This window comes from Myotis davidii, unplaced genomic scaffold, assembly GCF_000327345.1.
Source record: "Myotis davidii unplaced genomic scaffold, ASM32734v1 scaffold73, whole genome shotgun sequence".
Classification (NCBI taxonomy): domain Eukaryota; kingdom Metazoa; phylum Chordata; class Mammalia; order Chiroptera; family Vespertilionidae; genus Myotis; species Myotis davidii.
Genome location: NW_006286675.1, coordinates 3,341,300 through 3,362,019, shown reverse-complemented (window position 1 = coordinate 3,362,019; position 20,720 = coordinate 3,341,300). Strand labels below are relative to the sequence as shown.

The following is a 20,720-nucleotide window of genomic DNA, read 5'->3' as shown; positions in this document are numbered from 1 at the left end:
CCAGGATTGTGCCAGGTAGGTCTGCCTCCACGGCTTAGTCCCTAAACACAAAACCAGGGTACCACAGGGGAGCCAGAAGCCCAGCACAAAGAAAAGCATGACCTTTGGATCAGGGAAGGCTACCTGGAGGAGAGGGCATTTGAGCTGGACCTTGATGGATACGTAGGAGCCCTCCAGGCAAAGAGGGGGTAGAGGAGCACTTAGGTGTCAATCCTGAATCCATTCCATAAGCATTCATTTAGTGCCTCTGTGTGTCAGGCAGAGATAGCACCTTTTGGGAATGAGGCCTTCAAATTCTGAAGGAAGCTGAGGTGTTAGAATCAGCAGCCTTGGGAGAACCAGGTCAGGGCCTGGACCTCACTGAGAGGGAGGGAGGAGCAGGCATTGAGCACCCACTGTGTGCCAGAAGTGGTGCCACAGGCTTCCCTTTATCCTCTCATGTAATATCCTCAACATTTGACGTGGAAGGTGATGTGCCCACTTTTAAATGAAGAAACTGAGGCTCAAAGGCCATGCACTGCAAGTTCTGGCTCCAGACCACCTGTGTTTGGTGGGGAGGACATGGGAAGAGAGTGCCTTCTGTCTGCTTCTGGCCAACAGAAACAGAGGAGATGGGGTTTGGGGCCCAGGTCCTGATCAGGCTGGCTGTTGAGAATCAGCAGAGGAATGGCCTACACAATGGCGGACAGTCTTGGTGGCCTGCAGGAGAGCCGACCCACACACGGAGGTCTCTGTAGCTCTGTGTCACTTGCTTTGTGACCCTGAACAACTCACTGTATTTCTCCCAGCCTCCTGTTTTCTTAACTCCAGGGAGTTAAATGTCTCCCAGGCCCCTCTTCTGGCTCAGACCGTGCAGATTTCTCAGCTTGGTGTGTTTCCTATCGCTGCTCTGACGAGTTACCACAAACTGAGTTGCTTAAAACTTACCAGCTAACATTTGTATAGGTCAGAAGTCTGCTGCAGGTTTTCTGGGCCAACATCACGGCAAGGCTGCATTCCTTCTGGAGGCTCTTGTGGAAGATGATTCCTTGCTTTTTCCAGCTCCTAGAGGTGGCCATGTTCCTTCCTTCATCGTCAGGCCGGCCTTGGTTTTCTCACATGGCATGCTGACTTCTCTGCCTTCTTCTTCCACATTTCAGGACCCTTGTGAATACATTGAACCCACCCAGATCATCCTGCATCATCTCCCATCTCAAGGTCAGCTCATGAGCAACCTTAATTCCATCTGCAACCTTCATTCCCCTTTGTAACCTAACATAGCCACAGGCTCCAGGGGTTAGACTATGGATGTCTTTGGGTGGCCATTGTTCCACCTGAAAAACAAGACATTTGGGGGAGGCTTTGGGCAAGCTGCTTCTTCTCTTTGGACTTCAGCTTCTATGTTTAGAAATGGGGGTGATCATTATGAACCCCAACTCGTACAGCTGCTTTGTAAACAAACTGAAATGATGTGTGTTCAGGTGGATTGCAGAGGGTCAGGCACTGTGCGTGGGGTTCAGTATTTCTGGGGTGTTTCAGTGGCTGGTAGCATCAGCTGATGGCTCTCACTAGGTACTCAAGCCTTCTTATGCTTTGCCCTGAAAGACTGCACCCCCACCCTCACACCCGACCCTGAGAAAACAAATGTGGGTCTGTCAACTGCTCCTGCTCGTTATAATCTGTCTTCTTTTCACAGAACCCCAGGGGGCCCTGGGATTTAGGAGTTAGGGAATGTCACTCAAGGATGCCTATTGAGCACTGAACAATAGCCCCTCATGAGGTCATTCAGCCTCTTAGCAACCACTCGGGCCCTTAGTAACCAGCCCAGAAGTGTTGATATTTACCCAACAGAAACTTTGGGTTATATGGATAACGCCCAGTTCCTTCCAGAGAGCCACAGGCCCTCCCTCAAAAGCAAGTTCCACCCACTGGTTAGCTGCTGTTCTGGCTCTTCTAAGAGCAGGCCTGGGAGGGAGCAAGGAGCTGTTTGCCCCACAATACGGGGATCAGACTAAATGATCAACAAAGAGGGTGCCCATGCATCCTGTTTGGCCTAGAACAATCCCAGCTTATCATGACTATTAAAAGTATTCTTTTCATTCTCAAAAGTGTCCCCAAATTGGAAGATCCATTTTCTGCTAATCCTAAAGTCATTCCCAGCCTGTGATTCTATTTTTCATCCCCTCCAGTCTCTGCCCCTTAGCTGAACTAATCCTGGGACTCTCTCTGTGTCATGCTGTGAGCTTGGGAAACTGAGGAAAATCAGACATGGTGCCTGGTCTGGGGAACTTCCAGGTCAGGGAAGAATACCACTTAAGCACTCTGCAGAACTCTAGGATTGAATCCAGGACCTTGTAATTCTCAGCCTCACTTACACTCTCCCCACTAAGCTATTTTAGAAAATAATAATACTCCTTAATATTCGAGTGGCATTTTGCAGTTTCTAAAGCGTTTCTCTTCTGTTACCTTATTTAATCCTGACGTCAATGGTTTTCATATATCCCCATTGCTCAGATGCGGAGCTGGAGGCCAGAGGTCAGAGAGGGCGATGGGTTAAGACAGAGAGTGGCAAGGAAGCAACTCAACCTCCATTTCCTCCCTTGTGAAAAAGAAATGTTATCACCTGCTTCTTAGAACTGTTATGAAAAATAAATGAGACAATACATACAAAGTTCTTTAAAAAAAAAAAATAGCAGCTGCCCTGGCAGTGTAGCTCAGGTGGTTGGGCCTTGTCCCATGAACCAGGGGGGTCACTGGTTCCATTCCTAGTTGGGACACATGCCCGAGTTATGGACTCAATCCCTAGTGGGGGATGTGTGGGAAGTGGCCGATCGATGTTCCATTCTCCATCAATGTGTCTCTTTCTCTCTCCTTCTCCCTTCCCCTCTCTCTGAAAATCAATGAAAGTGAAAAAATAACAGCTGCCAAAAATGAAGGCCTCTGCTGTGAGCTGTCATGCCCAGCAGTTGCATTTCTGGAACATTTGCCTGCTTCTCACATGCCCGCAGACACCACTTTGGGGATCTCCTGAAACATTTTAGAGCACTAGAAACAGTTCTTGGAATTCCAGCTTTGCCTCCAGGAGCTGTTTGACCTGCTTCCAGCCTCGGTTTCTTCATCTGTAAAATGGGCATAAGAACAGGTAGTTCTGAGGATGAAATAGAGCAAAGCACATAAAGGGCTTGGTACTCAAAGTGGATGGGTCTGTATTACTTTTCTGATGTTCAGTGTTTGAGGAGTCTTTGAACCTGGGGGTGGGGGGGGAGGGAGCATCCACAAGGTGGGATTTGCCTCCCACCCCAGGAGCCAGTGCCAGCACACATTTTTGGCTTTCTGCTTCCAGTGGCATTGACAGTGAGGGAGTTCAGCTGATGAAAGCTGTTCCCTCCACGCCCTGTTCACCTCAGGGAGGAGAAGGAGCCCCTCTCCCCCTTTTCTTTACAGAGCAGCTCCACAGGGGCAACTCTGTCAGGTTCCATGGTGATGCCTAAGTGGTTTCCTGCCCACGCCTCTTGCTAGCACTATGAGTCACCACCCAGCTCTGAGGTGGCGGCCGTGGGAAGGGTGTTCCCTCTCTGGCTGCAGAAATGCTGTTGCAGGATTGCTCTAGAAAGCCAAAACCAGGCCCCATGATAAGCACAGCTACCCTTCTTATGCAACTTTTGACATTGTTCAAAAGTAATGTTAATGTTCTTGACTTCCGTTTGCCGAAGGCCCTAGAGAGCTTGCCCAGTCCAGACCTCATGTTCTGCTTTCAACAGCCCAGGCAGAGGCTAGTGTCCACATTTGACATGTGGGGAAACTAAGCCGCACCTGAGGCCACAGAACTAGGACACTCCCAGCCTGGCTCTCTGCACCAGCCCTCAAAACTATCCCCACTGGCCATCCTAGTTAGCTTTTGGAACCAGAGTCAGAACAAAACAGGTAAATCTGATACATTTTATTCTTTTTCAAATGAATGTAATTGTTAGCATTTATGTCCTGCTGCTGGGGTAGAAGTTTGAACTCTGATTTCTGATAAAAGTCTATTTCTGTCCTATGAGCTAATTAAGAATCAGAGCTGAGCTCCAGGAGGCTGGGGGAGAGAAGAAGTATAAAATATTTGCATAGTCATTCGGGGGATTTTGCTTGTTGGCTGCCTTTGGCTGGAGTCCTCTCAATGAAACACTTCCACTGTCTTGCCCAGGCCAGGGAGAAATAGCCATAAACAAGAGTGGATGGGGCAGAAAGGGTCCACATGCATTCCACCCACCTCAGTCCTGTCTAAGCCTTAAACTGGCTTGGCCCAAGTCAAGAAAAGCCAGACTGCACCTTTCAGCCAAAGAAGCAGCAGGCTGGGTCCCATCCTGCTAGCAGCCCGGCCTGGTTGGGATTTCTGCTCTGCGTCAGGCCTTGGTCACTGTGCATAACAGCTTCCTTCTCTCCCAGAGCCACTGCGAATGTTTCCCCTTCATCCGCACCATGACCTCACCCAGAATAGATTTCCTACTATTTGAAATTATTTAAAATTAATTCTGTAGATTTGGAGGTGACACTGATCCTCTCCATAATCAGAAGAGTATGTGATGTTGGTGCCCAGATAGCCTGGGTTCCTAAATGGACATGTTAAGTCTTAACAGGCTGCCTGTAAAATGATTTTTTTTTATATCAGCATCTGTATTCTATAGATTTTCACTGGAGCACTCCATTGAGAATGTGTCTGTCTGAAAGGGATAAGAGCCCTATACCTCAGATTATACTGGGGGTTTTTTTAGGAAAAAAGAACCACATAGAGAAAAGTATGCTTCTGAAAATGAACAAAAAGTTTGATGTATAGAATGAGGATCTGCAAAGGAAAAAAATAAAGATATCGTTATGTAGTTTATAAATATTTCTCTCTTTTCCGCGTCCAGCGCAGCTAGAGAGCAGTCCCTTTCCTGAGTAGGGGCAGCTGGGGGTTGAGAAAATGAAAGAAGAGACAGACACAGAGATAGAAGGAAAAAGCTGGGGCCGGGTGGGACAGCTGTCCTCTGATGGAGAGACAGTGACCCAGAGCCGATACAGCGAGTTTATTTTATATAGTCTGATTAAAACAAGGTGGATTAATATGTATACAAAAGTTCTTATTTTGGCAACACTTGCTGCACCTCCCACAGCCCATTAGCTACTTAGGAAGGAATTAGGGAGGGCAAAAAGGTTACATTTAAATATGCTAGGAGAGCTCTGCCCTCCAAACTGGGACTGGTTTGTGGCCCTGCCACAGGTCAGTCTGAGGCTTAATCCTATAGCTGCTCCCTACAGTAGTTGAGTTAATCTTGAAGTGACTGAAAAGAGAAACAATAGCCTACAGCAATGTAAAATGCTCTAAGTTACAATGTGGTCCTTATTCTTCAGTAAAGTGTCTTGTCCCATCTCTGCTATTTGCTTAGGTTCTAAGTCTCAGAATCAAAGTCAGTATGTCTTATCAGCTCCCCTTTGAGATAAATACTTATTGCTTTCATATTGTACACAATTCTTCAGTTGCTCATTCTAACGAGACTTCAGAAGCTCTGTTATTTGTGGGTAGCCAGCCACAAAACGCTCACTTGGGCTGAGTCCCCAACCTGTCTTGCAATACAAGTCATTGTTATTATGGACTCCTTGGGGCTCTTAACAGAATGTAACCACATAGGATGATATTAGAAATAATATAGGATTTGGAGTCAGACCAACTTGGTATGTGGCCTTAAGCAGGTGACTTAACCTCTCTGAGCTCTGTGGCTTCCTCCCCTCAATTCTGACATTACCAGGCAAGATCAGTTGCCCATCCTCATGCACCCCTACACTTGTGTTGGCTTTTGTTCACCACACTGAGCTATACAGTTAGTTCCCTTGTCTATCTCCCCATTTCCCACAGGCTCCAAGAGTTGCCTGGGGGCAAAGTCTTGTCATATCTGTGTCCCAGTGCCCAATACAGGATCTGGCAAGGAGCAGAGGCCAGGGGTTGCGTGGGTGGGAAGAAGGAAGGAAAAGAAGGATGGAGGGAGAAAGGAAAAGTAGAGGGATATGCAAACTTTAAACTCTGATGCAACTCACAGTTATTTATTATAACTGGACTGGCCTAAGTGATAAGACATGCTAAAAATGATAATATTGCTGCCACATATCACTTCCCAGTTTTTAGTCCTGACATCACCATCATTTTATAGTTAACCATATTGACTACTTATTTATACATGTGTGTCTGTTTACCCTCCCAACAATCTGTGAGGTAGGTACTACTATGGTCCTCCTTTTGACAGACAACAGAGCAGAGGTAAGGAAAGGTTAAGACACTCACCCACATGACACAGCTGGTACATGGTTACAGCCTGGATTTGAGGTGAGGTTCCTAAGACTCCAGAGCCAGTGCATTTAAATAATGTGCTCCCAGTACCCAACTGAAAGCTTGACAAGTAGTTAATTTCAATAGTCATGAATGAATGAATGAGTCAATGCTCCTCCATGGCCATTGACTCTCAGTCTTACTCTTAATTCTTTCTTCCTGGCATATGTGATTAAAACAAAAAGTCTAAGCTTAATTGGGTCTGGGTTCAGATCTGGACTTTCCATGTCACCCTGGGAAAGTCGCTTCTCTCTGAGCATCAGCTTCATTCCCATCAAATGGGAATAATATTAGAGCCTTCCTTTCTCAGCCTGCGTTCTCCCAGAAGCAGACCACAAGACAATAATTCAAGTGCAAGTAATTTATGTGGGAGGCACAGGAATGCTGATAAGGGAGTGGGGAAGTGAGACAGGAAAGAGAAGGAGATCTTTTCAAGAAAGCTAATTACCACTTTGGGCAACTGGAGCTCAATCACGCTGGGGACTCCGGGAACCATTGGAGAACCCATAGCTCACAATGACCCCACCTGAGGAGCAAAGGAGCTGGGGTAGTGATATGGTACACCAACTCCCACCAGTCATTGGCTGAGGGTGCAGGAGTGAGAGAAGTGGTGTCACTTCTCTAGAACTTGCCCACCAGAGAAAGTCCTCAGGCAAAGAGGCACAGATGCTGTGGGGGAAATCGCACCAAGTGGTTAGTTAGATCTGTGGAATTATGGGCGGGGCAATAGCAGCATCTCTGAACTCTTAGCATCACTATGAGGATTAAGTGGGTTCCTTAACCCACTTGGAGTGCAAACCCTTGCACATATTAAACATTTCCTCCATGTGATATAAAACAGATGCCCTTGGGGTTTGCTCCTTAGAACCTTGTCACCAATCTATAAGCAGCAATGTGATTCTCCTGAGTGCCAGGGGCTGGGGTACAGCAGTGAGCATTGCCAGCAGGGCCCTGGCCATTCAACATTCATAACCCTTTCTGGCTGACAGAAGATGAATGAGAAATGACAGACTCATCTCTGGTAATGACCGGGGCAGCGCTCAGAGTGGTGAGGACCATGGGAGCTGCCTTGTCCACCCCCTTCACTTTACAGAAAGGGAGTCGGCCCAGGGCACACAGCTGAGGGGGGCAGTGTCAAGACTGGACTCCCAACTTCCTTCAAAGTGGGTGTCACACATGGGAAGGGCCTTAGGCAAACCCTCCAGCTGGGATGCCAGCGATTACTTTTGTAGCACAGGAAGCATGTTCTGCATATGCCAAACAGAAATTCCCTGTATGTGGATTCCCTCCCACCTTTGGCACAAGATGGTTTTGCTTACAAGGGGCTTCACCTTCTCTGGACAGGTGTCCAGATAGTCCTTGCCTGAAAGCTCCCTGGGGGACAATATTTTAGAAGTTTCATGAAACAAATGCATAAGAACAAGGATCTGTCCTCCCTGTCATGGGTCAGCTGTGTGGCCTTAAGCTACGCTCCCTTTCTGATGCTGTTTCCTCATCTGTAAAATGGGGACTGTGAATGAGATGGTGGGCACGAGAGAGATTTGGGAGATGTAATCTGCCTACCTCTTATGGGCAGGGGGAGTATTATTATCATTGTTGTTGATATTGTTGTTAGGAATGGTACCACCTTGGGCCAGCCAGTTCTTCTCTCTGTGAATCTTCTCTTCTTTTCCCATCGGCTATTGTCAACCCCAAGGAACCAGGAATGTGAAGGCAACTGCCAGAGACCCGCAACCATAGACTATGTTAGGTTTGGGGAAGATTTGTATGTTCCAACCCCACAATGGGGGAAACTGAGGCCTGGAGAGCGAAGAGGACTTGTCTAAAGCCACCCACCTTCAGTGGCTGTCAGCTTTTGCCCACAGACTCACCACCCACAGCTCTCCCCCACATCTACCAAAAACGTTGCCTACCCCGACCCCTCTGCCCCACACACTGGCCCAGCCAGGGAAGCCTGGGAGGGCACAGGCCTCTTGCTGTTCAGTTCCTGGCTGCAGGCATGTTCCCTTCTGCTGCAAGTCAACGTTTCTGCCTCTGACTTTGTGTGTGGCAGATGGCTCAGCAGAACTGAGCCTCGATTGCTGATGGGGGCAGCAGGTCTGGAGCATGGAAGTAGAGCCTACTGGCTCTGGGAGCCACACAGCCCGGCTTGGCCACCTTTAGGTGTGTACTTTCAGATATGTGGTCTTACCTCGACGAGTCTGTCTCCCATTTTGAAAATGGGGCAATAAGGTGACTAGGGCATTCCTCATCAATCTGATAGGCAGGTGTGTCTTCATAGTGGGAGAGGATACAGATGTGGTGGGGGGACTTTGGAGGCTGATTTCTATCTCTGGAGAGGGGAAGTGATGAGAAAGGGGGGACCTCAGGAAGGAGGAATCCCTAGCAGGCCCCAAGCCCTGGCCTGGAGTGGAGCTGTCCAAGGGAGAGGCTGGTGGCTGGGCAGAGCCAGGCAAAGCCCAGGAACCTGGCCGCTTCCTCCGTTTTCAGTAGTTGACCCTGCACAGAGGGGCTGTGTAGGATCAGACTGAGGTGGGTGAGGGGGGCAATCTGAGGGGGTGCTTTAGTCCAGAGACTGAAGGCTGGGAAGGAGGGGGTGTGCTGAGGGGCTGTCAGATGTCTCCTTCCCTCCCTCTCTAGTCCCCTGATGGAGTCAGGCTGGTGGACAACTATCAGGCACTAAACTCCAGCCTCAGGGGGCAGGTGGGTTATCATTTAAGAAGAGGGAGCTCTGAGGGTGGTGCCAGGAAATGGGCAAGCTGGTCTTCTTATACTAACATGCCATGTGCTAGCAGGTTTTCCTACATGCATGTTTACTATAGAAAATGGGGAATATACATAGGCTTTTTATAGAAGAACCAAAAATCTTAACTCCACCAGTGTTGATATTTGGATATCTTTCAATGTTATATATTTCATCTATATATATATATACTATAAACATAGGTTTCTTGTTGGGGTCAGGAAAATTGAGATCCTGTTTTATTTCCATTATCTATGTGGCTTTTTTCACTTGATGGTATTAAGACATTTTCCTGGGTCATTCAAAATTATTTGAAAAGATGATTTTTGATAGATACATAATCTTCTATTTTATGGCTGCTCAGTAATTTGCTGAACTAACTAACCCCCTAGGGTTGGATATTAAGATTGTGTCCAAATTATTGCCATGATTTAAAAGGGAAACACTGATGAACATCTTTATGACTAAAATGTTTGCATTTCCAATTATTTCCATTAGAATATGTTCATAAGAAGCAAAATTACTAGCTCAGAGGCTGCACATTTTGTCTTTTATTATGTTCTAATATATTTTGACACATGCAAAAGAAATTATGTAGCATATATGTTAGTTTGATAATACAATGTGTATCATGAACCTACCACCCAACCCAAGAACCGAATGACAGCAATTATTTTGTGTATTCCTAAGAGTGTGAGTGTCCCCATCTCAATCTCTGCTTCTTCCACAGGAAAGATTATCCTGTTTATCATTTCCTTGCTTTTTTTCCCTATAGACTGTAATTTTAGAGCAGTTTTAGGTTCACAGCAAAACTGAGCAGAAAGCACATAGAATTCCCATGTGCCGTTTTTCTTAAACATTTTTATCTCGTGGGTGTATGCTTACACTACCTATAGTTTAGTTCTGCTTTTGTTTTACTTCTTTGAAATAGCATTACATAGTTTGCAATCTTCTGAGACTTGCTTCTTCCAGGCAACATTGTTTCTCAGACTTATCCATGTGGTGGCTGTTGCTGGAGCTGATGCATTCTCGTTGCTATATAAAATTTCCTGGCATGATGATACCACAGTCTTCCAGGGTTGTTTCCAGGGTTCAGCTCCTGCAAACAATGTTGCTGGGAACATTCCTGGCCATGGTTCCATTTACTTAGAAAAGGAACACGGGAGGGAAAATATTTGGAAGAGGGATTGCATCAAGAGTGGAGTACGCACAAGCTTGAGTTAAGGTATCTGCAGGCCATAAACTGATTTGATTTTTGAGGAGAGTTGCAACAAAGAACATCTCATGGGCTTGCCTGAGCTAGAGCAGTGGTCGCCAAGAGGTGGTCCACGGACCACTGGTGGTCCGTGAGGTCCGAAAGGTTGGCAACCGCTGAGCTAGAGTATGCCGTTTCTCAAGCTTAGCTGCAGAGGTCAGTGATCTTGGGCCAGTGAGCACAAGTAGCACCTTCTGCCGTGCCCACCTTTGAGGAGGCAGGGTTTGTGAGGGGAACAGCTCCCCCACCTTTCAGTCTCTGTGCCTTTAAATCTGAGTGTCCCTAAGTGTGACATATGTGTCTCTGAGGATATTAGGTTGTATGCAAGATCAGCCCATCACCTGATAGGAAAACTAGTCTGTTTTCAGTTCTCTTTCAGTCTTCCAGGTCACATCAAGGCAAAAGGAACTAGTGCATCTGTAATTACAGCCTCGTCCCCTCTAAACATTGGCTATACTCTGAGCAGAGAGCAAACTCAGGGTCTTAAGGGGACAATCAGGTACATCTTGTTGCATTTCTCTGATGCAGTCATCTTTTATTGGTGGTGCGTAGCGTTGGTTTTCCATTGATGGTAGTGACAAAGTTTCCTTTAAAAATAATGTTTATGTTTTAATCAATCAAGTTATTAAGAAAAAAAAACACATGAGATCGATTAAAGGACAGATACTAACCGTCTTGACAGTATATTCAATTGATCCAGGTTTGGGAAACACTGACCTCAATCAGTCATTTTCAAACTTTCTGTCTCAGGACCCTTTATGTTCTTAAAAATGATTGAGAACTCCCCCAAAGAGATTTGTTTATGTGAATACTTTGCATATTTACCATGTTAGAAATTAAAACTGGGGTTTTAATATTTATTAATTCATTTAAAATATCAATCATAAACTCACTATGGTACCACATACAACATGTTTTATGAAAAATAACTGTATTCTACAAAACAAAAATAAATTAGTGAGAAGAGTAATGTTTTACATTTTTACCAACCTCTTTAATGACTTAATTGAGGGCAGCTGGGTTCTCATCTGCTTCTGCATTCAATCTATTGCTATATGATGTGTTGGTTAATGTATATGAAGAAATTCTAGCCTCACAGAGATATGTGGTTGGAAAAGAGAGAAGTATTTTAATAACCTTTTCAGATAATTATAGATTTTTTTTCTTCAATACTACACCCAAACTCAGCAAGTGATAGTGTATTAGTTTGCTACAGATGCCGTAACAAAATGTCACAGGCTGGATGGCTTTAATAACAGAAGTGTATTTTCTCACAGTTTTGGAACCTTGAAGTCCAAGATCAAGGCCTTAGCAGGATTGGTTTTTTTCTGAGGTCTCTCTCCTTGGTTTGTGTGGGTTGTCTTCTCGCTGTGTCCTTACATGGCCTTTCCTCTGTGCACATGCATCCCTGGTGTCACTTTGTGTGTCCCAATTTCCTCTACTTATAAGGACATCAGTCCATTAGGGCCCACCTGAAATGACCTCGTTTTACCTTCATCGCCTCTTTACAGGCCTTATCTCCAAATGCAGTTACATTCTAAGATACTGGGGAGTTAGGACTACAACACATGAATTTTAGAGGGGACACAGTTCAGGCCATGATAGCATCTTCAAAATTAATTGCAATGAAGAATCTGAAGCTATCTCAAATTTTACCTGCTGTGAATTAAAATCCATTTTCTCTACCTTACACTTCAAGGAATCTGTTACCTATGCATGCTTTCATAACATCATTCATTGGCCATTTAGAAAATATTGGCTCATTGAGTTGTATAGATCTTTCTAATGTCTACACATTTTGTTATATACGATTTTTTAAAGTCATATCTGTAATCTCACCACTGACCTCATCAGAAGTGTTTTTACATCCTGGGAAGCTATCAAGCCCATGATACTAAATACAAGTTTTCCAAAATTCTGATTTTCACTTTGAAATCTCAAATTTTATCATTAGCAACAAAAATTGTCAATTGTTTTCCTTGAAGCAGTAATCTTACTTTGTTCACTTTTTGAGAAAATTCTGCCAAACATCCAAGTCTGAATAACCTTCATTTATCTGTCAGTTGTTCCCTTGTGTAAAAAAAAAAATAGCATTTCATGAAAACAGAGGCTAATTCAGCTCACAACTCAAACAATCACGCAAAAACTTTTCCACCAACACCCATCATAGTTTGGTGTGCAGCAGACATATGTTATGCATACTTCCCACTTCATGTTCTCAGGGGTCAAGCTTTAATAAAATTAATCATTTTTCCCGCTTCACCCAGGATATTCCTAAGTGAGGCTGGCATTTTTGTACTGCAACTGTGTGGCAATGAAAGAGTAGAATAATTGCTGTACAATTTTGTGACACTCCCTTGATTTGCACTAGGGCACCAGCAGACTTACTCACCATTGCTTTTGCACTAGCAGTGTAAATATCAACACAGTGAGGGTGCAAATAGCATCCTAGTGTTATTAGGAAAATAATTTTGACCTCTCAGCCCCCCTACAAGGGTCTTAGGAAACCTCAGGGGCATGTGCATTACACTTTGAGAACTGCTGACCTAGATAAAAATACAGAGAAGATTTGGGGCCATAAGGTAGAGCCTCGAAAATGACATTGGTGCCAGAGTCACAAGGCCTTGGTGTGCACCAGGCTCTTCTAGTGTGGAACTAAGTGGCTTTGGACAAGTCACTGTTCTCCGGAAGCCAGACACTTCACACACAAAAAATGGTGGGTGCTTCCCACATCCCAGAGCTGGGGAAGGGCGGAGATGAGGCCCACACTTGAGAGACTCTTTATGCGTCAATGGTAATGCACAGACCAGTGGGAGGAACCAGCTGCTTTGAGGAATGAGGCAAAGTTATGAACTTTCACATCCTGGCTTAAGCCACTTATGATTAGAAACACTGCTCAGATTCCTGTATTCCCCTGAAGAAACATAAGAGAGCTAGACCTGGAGACCCTGAAAGAAATCCAATTAGGTTTCTAATTTTAACAAATTGACAACTTTGGGGCTCTGCTTCAAGTCACGCATTACCACATATAAAAGTCCACATTTCCTCTTGTCTCCTATTGGACAGGTAGGCTCTGACTCAAGTCAGGTAGAAGGCTGGAATCCCACGGGAAATGATAAGCATTTCAGAAAATATTATTTGATTAGCAGTGTCAAGGAGATAGGTGATTCTGTAAAACTTCAGGGAACTAGGAAGTACTTGTTGAAAGGTTTTCAAGTGGACTTCTGCTTCCAGGAATATGGAGTAGAGGTACTTCTTCTTCCACTCACCAAGTGCAACTAAAACTCTTGGACATTATATATTAAAAAACAAACATCAGCCCTGACCAGTGTGGTTCAGTTAGTTGGAGTATCGTCCCATACACCAAAAGATGGTAGGTTTGATTCCTGGTCAGGGAACATACCTAGGTTGCAGGTTCAATCCCCCATTCGGGGCATCACAAATCAATGTTTTTCTTTGCATATATGCATAACCCAGGGACACAGACAATACCGTGGTGAAGGCCTGGGGTGGGGGCAGGATGGACTGGGAGAAGTCAATGGGGGGAAAAGGGGACATATGTAATACTTTCAACAATAAAGATTTTAAAAAATAAAAAACTATATTAAAAAAATAAAATGCAGAACAAACCAAAAAAATCTCTGAAAGAGAGAGAGAAAGAAGACAGACCTGTTATGGATCTGCAGACCCAACATAGTAGTGAGTTCCTGGGCTTTCTTTTGTCTCACATATCCCAGAGTTAAAGCTGAAGGAGCAAGAAATGAGGAAATGCCCATGAGTAAGCAAAATACACACACAAAAAACAAAAGACAAGACAAGGCATCAACAGAAGTTTGCTCTCTCTAGCCAAAGAACAAGACAGGGAGCAACACTTTTATTTTTTTAATAATTATTTAATAATTATTGATTGTTGAAAGTATTACAAATGTCCCCCTTAAACCCCTATTGACTGCCTCCAGCCCGCCCCCAACCCTGCTCCAGGCCCTCACCACCCCATTGTCTGTGTCCACAGGGCCATGCATATATGCATACAAGGAAGGGGCAACATTTTTAGATAAAAACTGCTCTACCAGCCAAACATCATAAAAAACACTGCCCCCTGCCCCCACCAGCAAGATCCAGTAGGGAAACTAGACTTCTACTTTCATCAGGCTATAATGAGGCACCACTGGGATGGTGTCAGAGAAGGACAAGCATGGAGTCAGGACTTTCATTCCCCACTGGTGGTAGCAAGACTTCACCCCCCAGAACCCATGGTGTCAGTAGAGTAACTACAGGGCGCTCCTACCCTTCCAATCCAGGGAAGTATCAGTGGAAGCCTAATGCAGAGCTGGAGTTCCCAACCCCCCTTCCTGTACTGCAGCAGTGTCAGAGGAAGCCAGCTGAAATACTGGTAGAAGGTTTAAATATGATCCAGAGGCCATACCATAGTATGCCAAATGCCCAGGCTTCAATTGAAATTTATTTATACCAAGAACTAGAAAGATATCAAACTGAATGTCAAACGACAATCAGTAGATGTCAACTTTGAGGTTACAGAGATGTTATTTTATCTGACAAAGATTTTTAAAGCAGCCATCATAAAAATGCTTTAAGTATCAGTTATGAACACACTTGAAACAAATTTAAAAAATAGAAAGACCCAGCAGTGAGATAGAAGACAGAGAGAGGAACCAAATGGAAATTTTAGAACTGAAAAATATGATAACTGAAATTTTTGTTAGAAACTCAGTGGATGTGCTTAACAGTGAACTGGAGGGAACAGAGAAAAGAAATCATTGAACTAGAACTTAGGACAATAAGAATTATCTAATCTGGATAACAAAGTAAAATAGACTTTTACTTTTTTATGAGACTATAACAAAAAAATCTAATGTGTATGTCATTGAACTCCTGAGAGAAAATGAAAAAGCGAGTGGAGCTGAAAAGGTACTTGAAAAAAAATTTTCTAAAAACTTCTCAAATTTGGCAAACAAAAAACCATAAACCTACAGATTCAAGAAGCTGAGAGAACTCCAAAGAGGCTAAACCCAAATTAATCCACACCAAGATACAAAGTAGTTAAATTCCTGAAAAGTAAAAACAAAACTAAGATCTTTAAAGCAGTGAGAGAAAAATAACTCACTTATCAGGGGGAAACAATTTGAATGCCAGTGGATTTCTCATAGGAAATCATGGAGGCCAAAAGGAAGTGGCACAACATTTTTTTCAAATGCTGAAAGGAAAGAACTGTCAAGTAAGAATTCTATATCCAGCAACAAGATTCTTTACGAATTAAGGGAAAATCAAGACATTCTCAGATGAAGGAAAACTAAGAGAATTTGTTGCTAGAAAATCAACCTAAAACAATGCTAAAAGAAGTTTTACATGCCAGGACTGACCAGCAGACCCTGAGTGATGGATGAATTACTCTGACACATGTTTCTGTGAAAGAGAAGGCTAAGGGGCTGCTTGGCTGTAGGCACCAAACAGCCCTGTTCACCTGCCTCCTTAGACTTTTATTGTAACAACAGCTTGAACTAAAATTAACCTCTAGATACAATCAGCAGGGTAAGTATCCTTGAGAAAGCACATGCTTCTACAAGGTCGGGTCTAAAGACTAAACATAGAGATTCCAGTAAAATACCCAGGGGCTCGGACTTGTTTGGAAAAATCAAGGCAGGGGCTGCTGCCTTCAGCAAGGCTCCCCCTAGAGGCCCCCAACCTTTTGGAGAATCCTCCTTATAGACTTTCCAACAAAGGCCCATGCTTCCCCACATCTACAAACAGAAAGGGAAAAAATTTTTTTAAAGGAATCTTAGAATATCAGGAAAGAAAAAAGAATCTAGTAAGCAAAAATGTGGGTAAATGCAATAGAAATTCTTTCTCCAGTTGAGCTTTCTAAATTATGTTTGATGGTTAAAGCAAAAAATATAAAACTTTTAGATATGGTTGCAAGTGTATGTAGAAAGAACAGAAAATAAAATTGTAGACTTAAATTTTAACATATTACATTAAATCTCCAGACCAGATAGTTTCACTGGAGAATTTTACTAAATGTTTAAAAAAATAACACCCATTCTACACAATGTCTTTAAGTAAATGGAAGAGGAGGGAACACTTTCCAGTTCAATTCATGAAGCTAGAATTACCCTGATATCAAAACCAGACAAAGACAGTACAACAAATAAAAATAAAAACTACAGGCCCACATCCCTCATAAATATAGATGTGAAAGTCTTGAATGAGACATTAGCAAATAGAATTCAACAATGTAAAAACAATTATCCCTTATGACCAAGTAGAGTATATTCCAGTAATGCAAGGTTGGTTCAACATTTTAAAATCAACGAATATAATCCACCATATTAATGGGCTAAGGAAGAAAATTCAAATGATCACATCCATCAATTCAGGAAAAACATTTCATAAAATTCAACACTGATTTATGATGTAATGCTCAGAAAAATAGAAATAGAAGGGAACTTTGTAAACTTGATAAAGAATGCCTACAAAAGAATACATCTAACATGATATTTAATGGTTAAAGACTAAATGCTTTCCCTAAAATTAGGAACAAGGCAAGGTGTCAATTCTCATCATTAATATTCAATTACTAGCCAATGCAATAAGATAAGCCAGTGGTCGGCAAACTGCGGCTCGCGAGCCACATGCGGCTCTTCGGCCCCTTGAGTGTGGCTCTTCCACAAAATACCGACTTCTGCACATGGGCCACGAAGTTTCAATCGCACTATACATGTGCGCCCGCAGGTGGTATTTTGTGGAAGAGCCACACTCAAGGGGCCAAAGAGCCACATGCGGCTTGCGAGCTGCAGTTTGCCGACCACTGAGATAAGCCAAGACATGAAGATTGGAAAGGAAGAACTAAAACTGCTCCTGTTTGCAGATAACTTCATTCTCTGCATTAAAAATCCCAAAGAATCTACAAAAAAAGAAAACCTCCTAGGACTAATATGTGAGTTTGGGAAGGTCATAGAATACAAGACACATAGAAAAATCTATTGCATTTCTGTATACAAGATTTGTATACTGAAAACTACAAAATACTGAGAAAAGAAATCAAAGAATGCCTAAATAAATGAAGTGACATAGTGTGTTCATGGATTGGAAGACTCAGCAAAGTTAAGATGTTAGTTCTCTGCAATTCCTACCAAAATTCCAGCAAAATTTTTGTAGATATAGAAATTGTTATTCTAAAATTTATACAGGAAATGTAAAAGAGCTAAAATAGCTGAAATAGTTTTGAAAAAGAATAAATTGAAAAGAATAAAAATACCTGATTTCAAAATTTATTATACAAAAATCAAAACTGTGTAGTACTGACAGAGAGATGACATATAGATCAATGGAATGGAATAGAGGATCTAGAAATAGACCTATACAAATAAGCCACACCAATTTTTAACGAAGGTACAAAAACAATTCAATGAAGGAAAAATGATAATCTTTTCAACCAGTGGTTCTGAAGTCATTGGGCATCCATGGGTTAAAACACACACACACACACACACACACACACACACACACACACACACACACCAACAACAACAACAACAACAACAACAAACAAAAAAAACCTTCTACCTAAGTATTGCACCTTATAGAAAAATTAACTCAAACTGGACCACAGATTTAAATATAAAACTAAAACTTATAGTTTAAAAAAATGTAAGGGGGAAATCTTCAAGATCTAGAGCTAGGTAAAGCTTTCTTAGACTTGACATCAAAAACATGATCCATATGAAAAAAGATGATAAAAAAAGATGATAAACTAAACTTCACCAAAATTAAAAGCTTTTGTGCTACAAAAGATTCTGTTAAGAGGATGAAAAAAAGATAAGCTACAGAAGGGAAATATTTGCAAACCACAAAATCTGACAAAATACTGATATCTGACATATATTTTAAAACTCAACAGTAAAAAAAATCAATCCAATTTAAAAAATAGGCAAAGTTCATGAAGAACATTTCTCCAATGAGTATATTTACAGATGGCAAATAAGCACATGAAAAGATATTTGGCACCATTAGTCATTAGAGAATTGCAAATTAAAAACACAATGAGATATTACACATCTATCAGAATGGCTAAAATAAAAAATAACACCACCAAATGTTGATGAGGACTCTGAAAAACTGGATGATTCATACACTGCTGGTGGAAATGTAAAATGGTACAGCCACACTGTAAAAGTTTGGAAGTTTCTTTTTAAAAACACACACAAGTAGACATGCAACTACCATGCAACCCAACAATTACACTCTGAGGCATTTATCCGAAATAAATGAGAACTTATGTCTACACAAAATACCTATACACAAGTATTTATAGAAGTTTTACTCATAATAGCCCCAAATTGGAAATAACCTAGATGTTTTTGTGGATGAATGATTAAACAAACGGTACATCTACCATGAATTGCATTCAGCAATAAAAATAAAAAAATTAACTATTGATACACACAACAACTGGGTGGATAAATCTCCAGAGAATTATTCTGAATCAGAAAGTCAATCCCAAAAGATTACATATAGTGTGATTCCACTTACAGAACATCTTTGGATGAGCAATATTCTAGACATGGAGAACAGTTTCATCACTGCCAGGGCTTGGGATTGAAGGTGGGGTGGAAATGAATGTTATTATAAAGGGTTGGACTCAGTAAACATGTGATGGAACAGTCCTGATTATAGTGGTTGTTACATAAAACTACATATGTGATAAAAGTGCATAAACCTACACCACCACAGACACATAGACACACACACACACACACACACACACACACACACACACACACTAATGCTCATAAAAATAGATATTATCTCTATCCTGAAGTTGGGGAAATGGAGGTTTAGAAAGGTTAAGCCATTGAGCCCAGGGACTCTGTCTCTCTCCAAAGCATACTTGCATGACCACTTTACCACACCCCTGCCCTGGCAGGCTACCCCAACCAGCAGACAGAGGACAGAAACCCCAGCTTGACACCCCTGACAGCAGGTGGACTTGCTTTCCCAAGACGGGGCCAGAGAGGGGTGATGCCCACCAGGCAAGTTTTGATTGGGGAGGCAGGGGCTGGGTCCCCATTTGGTTGGAACAGCCCCTACAAGGTAGGTGAGGAAAAAGGTGCCCCTGCTTTCTTCTATCTCCATCCCTACCCAACTGTGGCCCCAGCCCAGTGCCAGCACACAGGATACTCCACACCAGTCTTCCCTTCCTACCCCTTCCTGACTCAGGTCCTCATCAAGTCACCCACCCCTAATCAATGCCATCTCCCTTTTCCACAGCTGAACTTCATCACCCAGCCCCCAGAGCCAGCAAGACATGGGCCCCACTTTCCAAACCCCCAACGCCTTTCATTTAACCTGACACATGGAGGGGTGAGTTGAAGACTGGGGTTTTGCTGGGGGTGGGGTAGATGTGTGAAGAGGCACTGTTGGGGGGCTACAAATGGAGGTTCAACCAAGCAGGAAAGCAGGGTTTGACAGCAGTGAACTTTCCTGTGCCACCCTGGCAGGGACACATGAATTATTTATGCACCATTGTGCTGCTTTGGGAAAATTCCCTTACATCCCTTTTGCGTTTGCATAGGGAATAGGCACAGAATGCAAAGGAGGAGGATAGTATCACTTCACACAGTGAACTGAGTCTCAGTTCTCTCACCTGTAAAATGGGGACAGTGCAGCATCTCCTTGTGTTAGTCAAGCAAAGATGATCCATATAAAGTGCTTAGCAGAGTAGCTGGAACATAGTGGATGCTCAATAAGTGCTGTGGAATGAATAGGCATGCGAGGTGCCCAGTGCAGGTTAGTTAAATGGGCAGCCCTCTCTCTGGGGTCAAAATGCCACTCAGCCTTCCAGAGCCGGTTGACATGGTAGCTCTGTGAGAGTTCTCTGGCTCCTAGCCTGGATTAAGCACATCTTCCTCTGTATCCCGAAGCCCTTTGGGAGGGCCTCTGTTACTGCCTTGCTCAGTTTACCTTACGTTATATATCTCCGAACCCCAAAGTCCATGCCCCACACCCCCACGCCCACTCCTGTTGAGGACCAGAGCTCACACTGCTTATCTTTCAGCATCAGACCCAACTTACCTTCCGCAAGAACATCCTCTGAGCCAGAGCTCAGTCATGACCTTGTCTGACTTCCCAGGAGGCGTCTATAACCCTTTCACAGATGAGCAGACTGAGACCTCCCTTGCCAGCCAGGAGGCGGGAGAGCCAGGATGCAACTCCAAGATCCTGAGCTCGCTTCCTATTATCCCACACTGCCCAGGCAAGGAAGATAAGTAACTCCAGACCGAATCAGGGAGGGAGCACACGGGCAGCCTGTCCAGGCGCCTCTGTCCCCAGCCCTGGGAGATCACCCAGACCTCTTGCTTTGCTGAAGTTTTGTTTCTCAC

The 20,720-nt window shown here is 43.4% G+C and overlaps 1 protein-coding gene across 2 annotated transcripts in view; it reads left to right on the top strand.

Moving 5' to 3' along the window:
* ATP2B2 (ATPase, Ca++ transporting, plasma membrane 2) overlaps positions 1-20,720 on the top strand; it is a 296,812-nt gene that overhangs the window by 56,661 nt on the left and 219,431 nt on the right. The window contains exon 2 of one of the 2 annotated variants that reach the window (XM_006758265.2): positions 19,609-19,701. The exons of the other annotated variant lie outside the window; for it this stretch is intronic. The gene's annotated coding sequence lies outside the window, so the exon portion shown is untranslated. The remainder of the gene's footprint in view (positions 1-19,608; positions 19,702-20,720) is intronic. 2 annotated transcript variants of the gene reach the window in all.